The following is a 12,788-nucleotide window of genomic DNA, read 5'->3' on the forward strand; positions in this document are numbered from 1 at the left end:
ATAATGACAACTTCAAAATATATTTATAGCCAGGAAAGTGTCCTTTTCTAGATACAAAGTATTGAATTTCTGAAAAAAAAAGAAGATATTATGGCGAATATTGTCAAAATAGCTGCTTAGAATAAATAAAAATTGCTCACAAAGTATGAGCTAAGGATCGTTTATGATCATCTTTTCCATTTCGAATGATAATAAATTCAAGTTGAGACTTTCTTACGTGACCATGCACATTGAGTGAGTTAGAACGTAAATAAACTATTGAAAAGAAAAAATCGTTGTTCTCGAATAATTCAGAATGTATGAACACGGTAGTGGCTACACAAATTTAAAAAATGTATACATTCAATTTTGATGGTGAATTATGTTATAACTTGACAATATAAGACGAAAAGTAAGAATAAAATTTGTTCATATCTAAAGTAATTTTCAAAATATCGAAAATTGAAAATTTTGTTAAATTATTTAGCTTTCGAAAACCAGGGCAGGTATCCAAAATGTTTTTTCATATTTTTATTCTACATTCATGAAGTTATAATAAAGTTCATCGTCAAAGGTGAAAATAAGGTACAAATAATTTCAACCACAAGTCTAAACTTGTCTTGGCGATCGTACTACCTTAAACCAGCAAATTTTAGTTTGTTTATCTTGATTTGATTGTATATTTTTTTAAGAAATTCGCCAGCAGAATACTATTAACTATTGATGTGAATTATATTAATACAACATAAAGAAATAACTACCCTGTATAAACATTTTTATATATTTTTTTGTAAAATAATTAAATCATCTATTTTGCATGTTTCTGAACTTTTGACAGCTGAACGTTGAACGTGAAATGAACGAATTACATATACTATGTGGCATTATTATATTTTATAAATAACAAATTTGTTAAAAAAAAATTTTAACTAAAGTTTTATATAAATAATAATTATACAAAATATTCTATATTCATTTTTAAATACCAGTTCTGTAGGTTTATGTAGTGAACACAAAATTTCCTAATTTCTATCCTCTCTGAATTAAAGCCTGCATTATGCAGATAAACGCCTGCAAAATGCAATTATAAAATGCATATTATTTATGCAAATTGCATATTTTTAATTTCTTATAAAACAATTTAGGCCACAAAATTTCATGATGCTCTAATGAATCCAGATTCAAATTTGACTTATTGTTCAAATTTTTTGAAATGCATGCTACGTTTCTGCGATTACATCTCCGCCTCTTCATCTCGAGTTCCGGAAATTAAAATTTATCCCGAAGCTACTTGGCTCGTAACTTGCACGGAAAAAACCGAACCATTTATATATTGGTTTATTGTCATGTTTTCAGGACAAATTTTTAATTATTATTTTATATTAATTTTTTTTTTAATTATGAAAGAGATAATGTCAGTATATTGTAATTTTAATTATGTTGTAGATTTTCATAATATGAGTAAAAAAAAAAGATTTTTGTTGAATATATAATTTTTTTAAAATTTTTAATTATTATTATTTTGTTTAAAACCCTTTTTGTGGAGCAAACAATTATTATTGAACTAGAAAAATATTTAATTTAAAAAATCTACAAAAAAAACTTTAATTATTTATGTATTTTTTCATTATTTATGAAAAAATGTACGGTTTATTTATAGTCAGAGAATAGAAATTCAGAGAAGTCTGATCATTATTTATCCTCTTTTAGCCATTTTTAAGGTATTATTCCCTGATGGGTTTAGGTCCATGAGGCATATAATAAAACATTAAACTATTAACTACTTTATTTAAAAACAAGGGCTTAGTTTTAGTTGACATATATATATAGATCTATTAATTTATTATACAGCAGCAGGCTATACAATAAGACTTTTCTTTGCATTTTCACAGTTTCATCATGCATTTACGCAATTTCTTAATTGTGCAGAGGTTGTAGAGCACTTCTAATTCAAGAAAATCCTTCTTATACATTGTCGCAAGATGCTTCGTTACCTATCGTGGACGGCTTTTCTGAGTCACCTATTTTTACATTTTCGCAATTTGTGCGGAAACTTTTATTATTATTTTGTGACGAAAATATAAATAAAAAAAGATACAATTAATTACTAAAATTTGAACCCCGAACGCATTTACGACAACGGATTCGTAGAAGCTAAGAAAATAAACGGCGAAAAACACGATTTTTTTAACGATAAAACTTTTTCAAGCGATTCAGCTTGCCAAGAATTTTGAGAATATGCAAAAGTATTTTTATAATTTATCAATTTGTATTTTTTGTCAAAATTTCATGTTTTTTCATTAAAAAAAATGAGTCGTGAAAGTGAGTTGTCAGAAGTTAAAGATAATAGAGATAACTTAAAGTAAGCACAAGAAAATTTTATGTTATATCATGATAAATATCCTGATCAAATCGAACGTGGATAATATACGCACATATTTAGTTGATCACTCAATCAGAAGTATCTCTTACAATTAATTCATACAATAAAAAGTAAAAGTAGCGATAAAATTAAAGGATCAAACAAGTATTTAACTTCTAAAAATGTATTGTAAATAAAAAAGTATGCGAGATACATTTATAATGTACGAAATGAACATAGTTCCTACCGGGTATTCCACGACACCTCTCGTTCTTTTTTTAATTAAAATGCTTTTTTCGTTGTTTGTTTTGCAAAAAATGGCCACACCTTTCCAATTTTTTTAAAATAACTTCCTGCAGTCCAATATTGTCCAAAGTATTTTTTCTTAAAAACAACTATTTTTCTCCTAATTATCGCATTGAAAAAGGGGACGGGTAAATTTATTTTAATACTGAGGTATTTTACTCCGCACTTACTGCAATAATGAGTTTGTATTAATAATAATTTTAAATGCGACAAAGCATTTTGTCTATTTTTAATCTCCAAACTAAAAAAAACGGGTGTTATAAATTTGACCGCTATGTGTTTGTGTCTGTCTGTCTGTCTGAATTTTTTTCTTTCCTTTGAAAGTGTTCTTAGCTATGTTTCAAGTGCAAGTTTAGGGTTCCGTATCTGAAAAAAATTGGCGATGATCTTCAAATCGGTTAAGTTTGGAAAAGGCTTTAAAGACAAAGGTAATTTAATGGAGAATGCTCTTAGATATGTTACAAATGCGAGTTTAGGGTTCCATACCCGAAAAACGTTTCGGGGTTATTTCAAATTTTGTAAATTTCACTTGTACGCAATAAATCTTGAGAAAAAAGGGATTACAATTATATTTTGAAGTATTTAAGTAAATATTTGGTAAGAAATATATTTATTACTACTTCTGCAATAACATAAAATGAATAAATAACATTACCTAAATGTATTTGATCGTAATGTAATATTTTGAACACAAACAATGTGCCCACAGTTGAACATTACATATCAGAAGTAGAATCAGTAGCCTGAATAGGTAATACGATGACACATATTGTTATTTAATATGATTAATGATACCAATAACGTTTTTTTTATAGACACAAATTGTTCAATATTTTAACAATAAAATCAATTGTATTTGATTTTTTAAATGTTTTTAAAATTCAATCAGTCAAGTAGAAATAAATACATTCATATATCGGAAATATAAATATATATATTTATATTATATGAGCTGATATTAGTAGCAAATTAATAATAGAGACACCTTATCGATTTGAAACCATGCGTAGATGAAAAGTAAGCAACACCTTCGTAGAAGGTATCGTAGAAGATATAACAGAGACCGTTGTGATACCGAAAAAGGGTTGACTCATCCCCGGCCACTATTCCATTAAACATTTAGAGCTGTTTAGGAACAGTATAGTATATTTTTAAGGTATCCTCGTTCAGGAGCAACTGTGCCATTTCTAGCAAGCTCGCTGGCTTCGCAATTTCCAAGAATTTCTCTGTGCCCAGATACCCATACCAGGTTTAAATTCATTTAAGGATAAGTTCCGTCAGCTAGCTTAAGGGAATGCGGCAGTCCAGTGCTACCAGAGATATGTGAATAAAAAATTGAAATCCATTCAAGTTGATCTTCTACACGGTGGGGTATGCATGGCGTTTAGTACAATGCTGGAATGGAATAGAGACATATAAAGAACACTATTGAATAGAGCTATCCACTAGAAGTATTGCGCGTATCGCCAGCCAGTATAGACCTGACGCCCATACCACATTGACCCGCCAGCCACAACTAATTTTACTATCCCCTCAATGGTCAAATCAGTATGACGTTCACATCGATACTGACATAGTGATATCAAAAAAAAATTCTTTCTTTTGAAAATTAAGTTAGCTTAAACTCCTTTATACCATTAGCTCGGAATCACCAGAACTTTTTTCCTACTTTTATTACAAGGCATCTCCATGAACAACGTGGGTATATTAACTACTCTGACTCACTCTCAGCGCTTATGGCATTGAGTGACCATTGGTCCATGGATCCACTGGTCCAACTGATTCTCAATGCACATCACGGCCTTAAGCGGAATCAGAAGCGTATAGTGTTTGTCTTAGGTCAAGTGGACATCTTAAGCAATGAAATTGTTGATAATATCGCACGTAAGGCCGCAGAAGCTCCGACTACAGACGATGTGTGAGTGAGAGACACCGAAATTAAATCCCACGTGAGGTTGTTGCTTCGACGGGAATGGCAAAGCACATGGAACGAGCTCAATGCGAAGTTATTCTCCATCAAACCATCACTGACTAAATGAAGTAATCCAATGACACTGTGGTGCATCGTTGATGTCGCCATCATCAGGCTTCACTTTGGGCACACTGTAATAACTTCGGCATATCTGCTTAATGGAGAATAACACCCTCAATGTGCTCCCTGTGGGCATCCCTTACCGTCTGGTATATTCTAACCACCTGTCCTCAAAATTGATGTCTTGATTTACCGTTGCTCCCAAACAGTATATAGGTTCTATAAGAGGAAATTCTCCACATCGACTCAGTAACTTATTTACTATAAGGCAGAAACTTAGGGTTCATGAATTTTTTTGACGTAAAATTTCCTAGAATATCAGAATATTGAAAGTGTTGGTCAACAGACAACCCGTTTTAATTGCAGAGCCTGTGAGCCTGAGGGCTAGAAGAAAATGGATCGAAAACTTAACGAACATATGATGTGTTTTGAAATTATATGGCATACTATTCCAATTGTTATTCACCATTTAACATGGTATATTTATAATTTCTAAGATAATTTTTTATAGAGAAAAATCACTTATCATCAATAAAACTCTTCACACTCAACTTTATTATACTATTTTAGCAAACTGTTTTTTAAAATTTTTGATTTTCTACTCTGTTTAATAAACACAATAAAAATTAAAAACGTTCAGTATTAAAAAAAAAGTTTAAAATGATTTTTAAAAAATCTGAAGTAATTTGGTGAAAGATTGTATGAAAACATACCATTAATCAAAATTTCAACACAATTTGTCACTGAACAAAAGAAGATTTACACACACATTTTGAACAACGATAGAATATAATTTTTGTGAATATAATATACCTACTTCTACCTCTGTAACAGTAATAGAATGACAATTTTAAAATGAATATAATATGACTGTTTTTTTTTTAAATTTCGTGCAAGGAAGTTATTGTTTTTACCTCGAAAATCTTAAGGTGGAGTATGGTCTCTAATGAATCACCAGATCATGTTTTCTGTTAGTCTAAAATTTACCCTGATATGACCTGCGAATAAATTTTCAGATAATATTCCTTGAATAATTTTAAGCCGAAAATATCTTTTATAATTTTTTCAAAAGGATAATCGTTATAAGGTGCTATACGCAATATTAAATGTAAGATTAAAGATATCTATCACGCCATGATTAGAATAGAAATAGAATTATGTCCCAGATACTCGAAGTATCATACTCCTTAGAGTTTTCGTCGTTGATTTCGTAAGTTGTCGGATAGCAACAATTAGACGTGCCTTTTTCCAGAAAATATAGAAAATTTCTTTAAATTTATGCTTTTAATGAATGATCTGTCTAATTTTCATGAACTGATCATAATCACAGTAGAAACTCGAAAAATATGTTTAATCGAGGAGTATGTTTCAAAGGAAAAATGTTAATTTCAAAAGCACACATCTTATACGCGTATTTAATTCAATCTAAGTTTTCCAGATCAACTAAAACCTCACTCTGATTCATAACTAGACGAAAACATTTTTTGCTTGGAACATTTTTTTGTAAACCGAATAGTTTAAACAGTAATTGATAGTAAAAATATCCTATAAGAAACGGGGATCCATAAGAAACTACATGTCATAGCTTTTTGCGTGTTTCTTCATTCAATTTGAACAAAACTGGTCTTTCTAGAAAAACAAACCACTTGTATTGGAAAATTTTTATTGAAGAGCGCCTAGATTTCGCAGAAAACATACGAAAAAACAATTTTGGGTAAAACTTTTCAGTCAGTCTTTGTAACCACAAGTAGTAGTCAGTTTGTAGTCAGTAACCGCAACCGCAACTGTGCGGTTTGCGGTTACGAAAAAATCTTTCGAACAAAAAATGTTACTTTTTTATTCGATAACAACTTCCTAATTTAAACGTTCATCTATCTATTACTAGGTAAGAAATAGAGTCAGCTTTTCATTCAGCCTGAAAACCTGAATCATGTTTATAACTGCGTAAGATTTGCGTCTATAGACGTAACATTCTTGGCCTGAAGCATTTTTATCGATAAAACTTATTTTTCGAGTTTCAAGCATATGTAAACTTTAAAAAGTACCCTGTACATATATAATTTGGATTCTAACAATCTTTTTGGGTTGACTACAGCTGTTAGTCTCATAATGAACTAATATGGATCTGGTTCCTACAGGCCTTATACACTACGCCATATTTGTATTATTTTCTTTATGTATCATTTATTTGAAATGTATAATTTTTATAAATGATTAAATTGAATTTTTTTTTCACTTTGGTATCACTCCTTTATCAAAGGTGCACGCCGAAATATTTAATACATTTAAGGATTTCCTAAATGGTATTATTTTGTTAATGATTTTTTATTTTAAATTTAAATCGTGTACTATTTTTAATAGATATTTTTTTTTATTGTATAGTCAAAAGAGTTTTTATAATTATTGGGGTGTTTTTTCTAATTGAAGAACGTACATGAAGTGGAATTTGAAAATTATCCATTTTATATTTATGGCCACCCATATGTTTCTTTTTTTTTATTAAAATTGGTCAAAATTAACCAACATAGTGAACATGTAGCCTAGAACTATATTAATTAGATCTTTACTAAGGTGTTCACGGGTTTGTATTGCAGAAATCGCTCAATTGGTTATTAAAGAAGAAAAACCGGCAAAGTGCAATTAAATTAGAGGGCAGTTGAAGAAAGGGATGAAAAAGCACCTCTTTTGGGTTTTTCAAAATATTTCGTAAACAAAGCAAAATTTTGATATTTTGCAAGAAACTTTTTATAGAGAATCAAATTTCCCATTGGATAAGCATTTTTCAAAAATAAATAAATAAAAAATTTCATGCCAAAACGGGAAAAAAGTTGATTACAAAAAAACAATCAGGAAAAAAATGCAATAATTGGGTTTTTTTTTTGTGGTTTTTTCTTTTTCGTCTGTATCTTTATTTTGGGGCAGAGGTAGGTATTCGTACAAGAGGGGTGAAATGCGAAGAATAAACCCAGGTTGAAATGGCCATAACTCGCCCTATTTTTCAGTTTTATAAGAAGGTAGTAGGTAATTTCCCCACAAGTAGCTAATAAAAATAAATGAAAAGTTATTTTTAACATCAGCGATTTCTAGCATTTAGGTTCCATAAAAACGAATTTTATTATTAAATTTTTTATATAAAACTTTCAAAAATTTATCATGAATAAAAAAATTATTTATTGTAAAATTGATAATAAATAAATTCATTAAATGTATGATTACCGTTATATGTAGAATTCAAATCAATCAATTATCGAATGTTATTTGTCGAAGTTTTGTACATTAAAATGTTATCGATTGATTTTTAACTAGCCATAAAATGATGAATGACTTATATGTCCTCAGCATAATAATACTAATACTATTACATATATTATTGGTATCTGTAATAATAATATACCTATTTTATTGTATTGTACAGGTAGGGGAGGATGTTGTCCCAGGAAACAAAAATTTCTCCCTTATGCTGGAGGTGCCGTTTTGTGGATCGAAATTAGTTCATACTTCGATCTTTTCCAATACCAATTCAGAGGGACCAAGTGATTTCCTTTCCATTGTTGGATTTGGATGTAAGTCCTTAAGCCATACTGTTGATTGCATTCCGTGTTTTGGTAGTTTTCTTCACATAATTTATTTTTATCACAAAAAAAAAAACACTTCTCCATTTTACAGAATAAATTCCACAGTAGAAATCAACGAACACGAGAATTAAAGGTTGCCATGACAGATAGCAGTGGTTGCAAATTAATTCAATTTTTTGTAAAGACAAGTTTGACTTACTTAATCGCTGAAATATCATGTATAGACAGTGTTGATTATTCTGTCACATTACACATACATACATGTCACACATATATAACGGACATTCCCATATAATACATACTATACAATTTGCGCATAATTTGTGCCCTTACGGGTAAACAGTGATGCTCACGAAAAAATGTTTCAAACAAAAGTTGTTTCTTTTTTTATAAGGAATATTTTTTACATTTTAATTTTTGTTCTAACGGTTTACAAGATGGGTCCTACGGACACAAGACCCAATTGACATATATGTTGCTCATTTACGAACTCGACCTCACTTTCTACGTCCTTAGCACGCTATAAAAATTACAGATTGATATCTCTTTTCGTTTTTCAGTAATCGTGAAGACAGACACACAGACAATCGAAAATGGACTAATTAGGTGATTTTAGGAACACCTATACCAATATTTTGTTGGTAGCATCATTAATTTTAGGTGTTACAAACTTTAAGTGGAACTAAACTGAGTATACCTTGATATATTTCATATATACATGGTATAAAAATACTTTTCTATTATTCCTTCCTTGCACCTCCACCATTATATAAATATTATACGTATTATAAAGTATAAGATGATAGTATATTGCTCAATAAGTTTATTTAACTTTAATGTATTATTCTATCATTGATATATAATTTTTTTTATATAATTTTAAGAAAACCCATTTTCCATTCAATTTAGAAATAAAAAGAAATCATATAAGTATATATATATATAAGTACTACCCATTACTTATATATTATTATATAAGTAAAACCATAAAATACGATTTATTTCCAACTGATGTGTAAGTTAAACGGTATATGTACCTCTATAGTTATAGTATATAGAGAAGTATTAAAATATTATTCATAATAATATTACAATAAATTTTTGAGTGCTCATAATATAAAACAAATGACAATAATAAAGAGAATAAATATTATATGAATATAATCTAAATCAAACAAGGATAAAAAAATATATATATCTACTAAGGTACTTTTTTATATAAAATCTATGGTTGTATATGTGTACATTCATATAGTATTATATAGTGTAGATATAATTCTTTTTAAAACTGTCACTACCTGAATAACAAAAAAAAAAAATCTCAAGCGAGTATATAGCTACCGAAAACTTATTCAATGGGATCCATATTACCTCTATCCATAGACAATGTTTTGAATTCAAATAAAGGTAATGTGAAATGACCATGAACTGATCAAGACCTTCTTCAACCATTACCATTTTCATAAAGAGAATAGGAGGAATCTGAAATTATAAATTACCTCAGTCTGACATATAAAATGAAGTATGGAACAAAAGCATCAAAAATGACAACACATTATTATCTTGATGAAAAATGCAAAATAACCACGAACTGATCAAGAAGTTCTTCAACAATTATCATTTGAATTTAGAGAATAGGAGGAACCTGAAATTACAAGTTACTTCACAAAACGAAGTATGGAACAAAAGCATCATAAATAAGAACACGTTATTATGTTGGCCAAAAAAGTGAAATGATCACGAACTGATCAAGAAGTTCTTCAACAATTACCATTCGAATTTAGAGAATAGGAGGAATCTGAAATTACAAGTTACCTCATAAAACAGAGTATGGAACAAAAGCATCATAAATGAGAGCACGTTCTTATTTTGTCCAAAAAAGTGAAATGATCACGAACTGATCAAGAAGTTCTTCAACAATTACCATTCGAATTTAGAGAATAGGAGAAATCTGAAATTACAAGTTATCTCAGTCTGTCATATAAAATTAAGTGTGGAACAAAAGCATCATTAATGAGAACACATTATTATCTTGGGTTAACAAAAGTAAAAAAACTACGAACTGATTATGAAGTTCTTCAACAATTCCATCTGAATTTAGAGAACTTTAGAAATCAGCAAGGAATTGCCCAATAGAGATAGAGCTTTTCTGACAATGATTTACAATGCCCTTCTTAGGTTAGGAATGTTCCCCTGTCAATGGAAAATTGCTCATGCCCCCAAACCATAAACATTTCTAAGAGTTACTGTCTTCTGCATTTCTTGATGTTTGCAAAGCCTTCCAAAAAGTTAATATTATGTAAACAAGTTGTCTATTTATTCGAAATAAATAAATCACATTAAATATAATCAGGTTTTCCTCAGATTTAAATTTTTCAAGCAAGGGTCTAAACTCTGCATAGAGGTTAAATCTTAAAAGCTACGGAGCTACACAGAGCTAGGAAGAGGTATCATATATAATATTTATAATGCACATGCAAACAACTCAACCGACGAAAAATCATTTATGTTGTACGGTATCGTTCGGTTACCGTCATTCAGTCAGTCAGCACAGTCAGTCAGTTAGTCGTCTCAATTATAACCCCGTATTCATATAAAAAGAAAAAGTGGGGATAAGATTAAAAAGTATATATATTCGTTGTAGTGGGGGGTATATAATATATATTCCACTGTATATGACAAGGCGGAGTTAAATAATACGATTGGTTGTATATACAATAACTTGAACCAATCCGGTTATGGTGAATGTATATTAGCCTTTAGGTTGATGATAATCTTTTATAAAAGGGATATTATAATAACACATTCTCCATAATAATAATATAAAAAAAAAAAAAAAGAAAAAAAATGAATATAAAAAAATAAGATATATATATATTCTATGATTTTATTATGGTTTGTTCCACCTTCACTGTTCTATATAGTCTATAATATGTAGGAATATGAGATTTAACGCCGCTCTTTTATTGGATTGTGTTTAGTGTGTGCGGTTTGCATCATATCACTCACTACTACAATTATATACCATCATCATCATATAAACCAGTAATAGTAGTAATACCATCCATACCATCTCTCACAAAATTGGTTTTATGATAATATTATTATTGTGTTTGTACTTTAATTTTATTTTTAAATTTTATTTTTATTATTATTATTACTTTTTTTTCTATACTTTATTTTTTTTTTTTTTACTGTGGAATAATTGTTATGATCATTATCGTAGGCTTTTGATAATATTGATTTTCATATTTACCGTTCTTTATGTTTTTTTTTTTACTATATGGGGGTATTATAAGTATGATCCAATATTATAGAAGTTGTGGGTAGAGTCTGGTGCGACCCTTAAGATCCACATGAACAATAGGCTTTTGTCCACTAATAATAAATCGGTTGGATAAAGTTTCTAATGATTAAACATAACATGTAGATAACAAAACACAAAATTATTTTTTTAAACAAATTCTTTAAAATTTTACACCCGGTCACGTGACAGCAATCATGCAAATACTTGTAAACTTGCATATACAAACATGATTGTATGTCACGGTTTGATGTCATTCAGGACGCCATGACACTCTACACTGTTTTAGAAGTAAATTTGAATTGGTGTTTTAAAATGCAAAATACATACTGTAAATAGTTTTTTTTTTTTTTAATAATACTTTCTTGGTGTAAATCTAATTTATAATGTAACGTATAAATCAATTTTTCAAATTTAGGAAAAAAGCTTATTTCCCAGCATAATTCGATCGACACCACAACGAAGTCGATATCATTGTTTGATACTACCCTCTTTATGATCGTTTAAGTCACAATTCGCTACTGGCCTTATTTCTAAAAAGGTACGAATTGTTTTTCATCTACGAATATCTAATGCCCATATTACAACATTCTACGTAAATAGTAACTCTTACAAAGAGATCCGAATGTATATTGCACTATATGTAATATCTTGCAAAATGAAAGTATTTTTCGAATATTGATTGTAAAAGTAGTCATTTGACATTATCATAAATTACAGATTTCTGTAAAAGTAATCATTTAACATTATCATAAATTACAGATTTCTGTAAAAATAGTTAATATGAAATATTTCACGGACATCTTCTCTGACATACTCAATGAATAATTACTATTACACCTACAATTAAAAAAATAGAAAATCATACATATATTTTACCTGTGTAGAACAATCCTTATCATTATTTCGAGTGTTATAGAAAGGGGATAAGCGAGAGCAATCTTTACTTTTAAACCCAGCGAAGCAGGTTGGTATCACTCTAGTTTTTCATATATTTATCCCATTTATCAATTTACTTATCTGCCTCAGAATGGGGCAGATAAATGTGCGATCTTAAAAATCCTGTAAACCAAGGATCCCTTCAATTATGTATGTTTTTTTTACCGTAAAAATGCAGCCTTTTATTCAAAATTGCTCCGGCGCACATACTTAAGGTTTTTTTTTTTAAATATACTTTAAGATGGTAAAAAATAATTTGGAATATTATTATTTACTGTTAAGTTTAAGTAA

Source organism: Chrysoperla carnea, chromosome 4 (genome assembly GCF_905475395.1).
Source record: "Chrysoperla carnea chromosome 4, inChrCarn1.1, whole genome shotgun sequence".
NCBI classification, from domain to species: Eukaryota; Metazoa; Arthropoda; class Insecta; order Neuroptera; family Chrysopidae; genus Chrysoperla; species Chrysoperla carnea.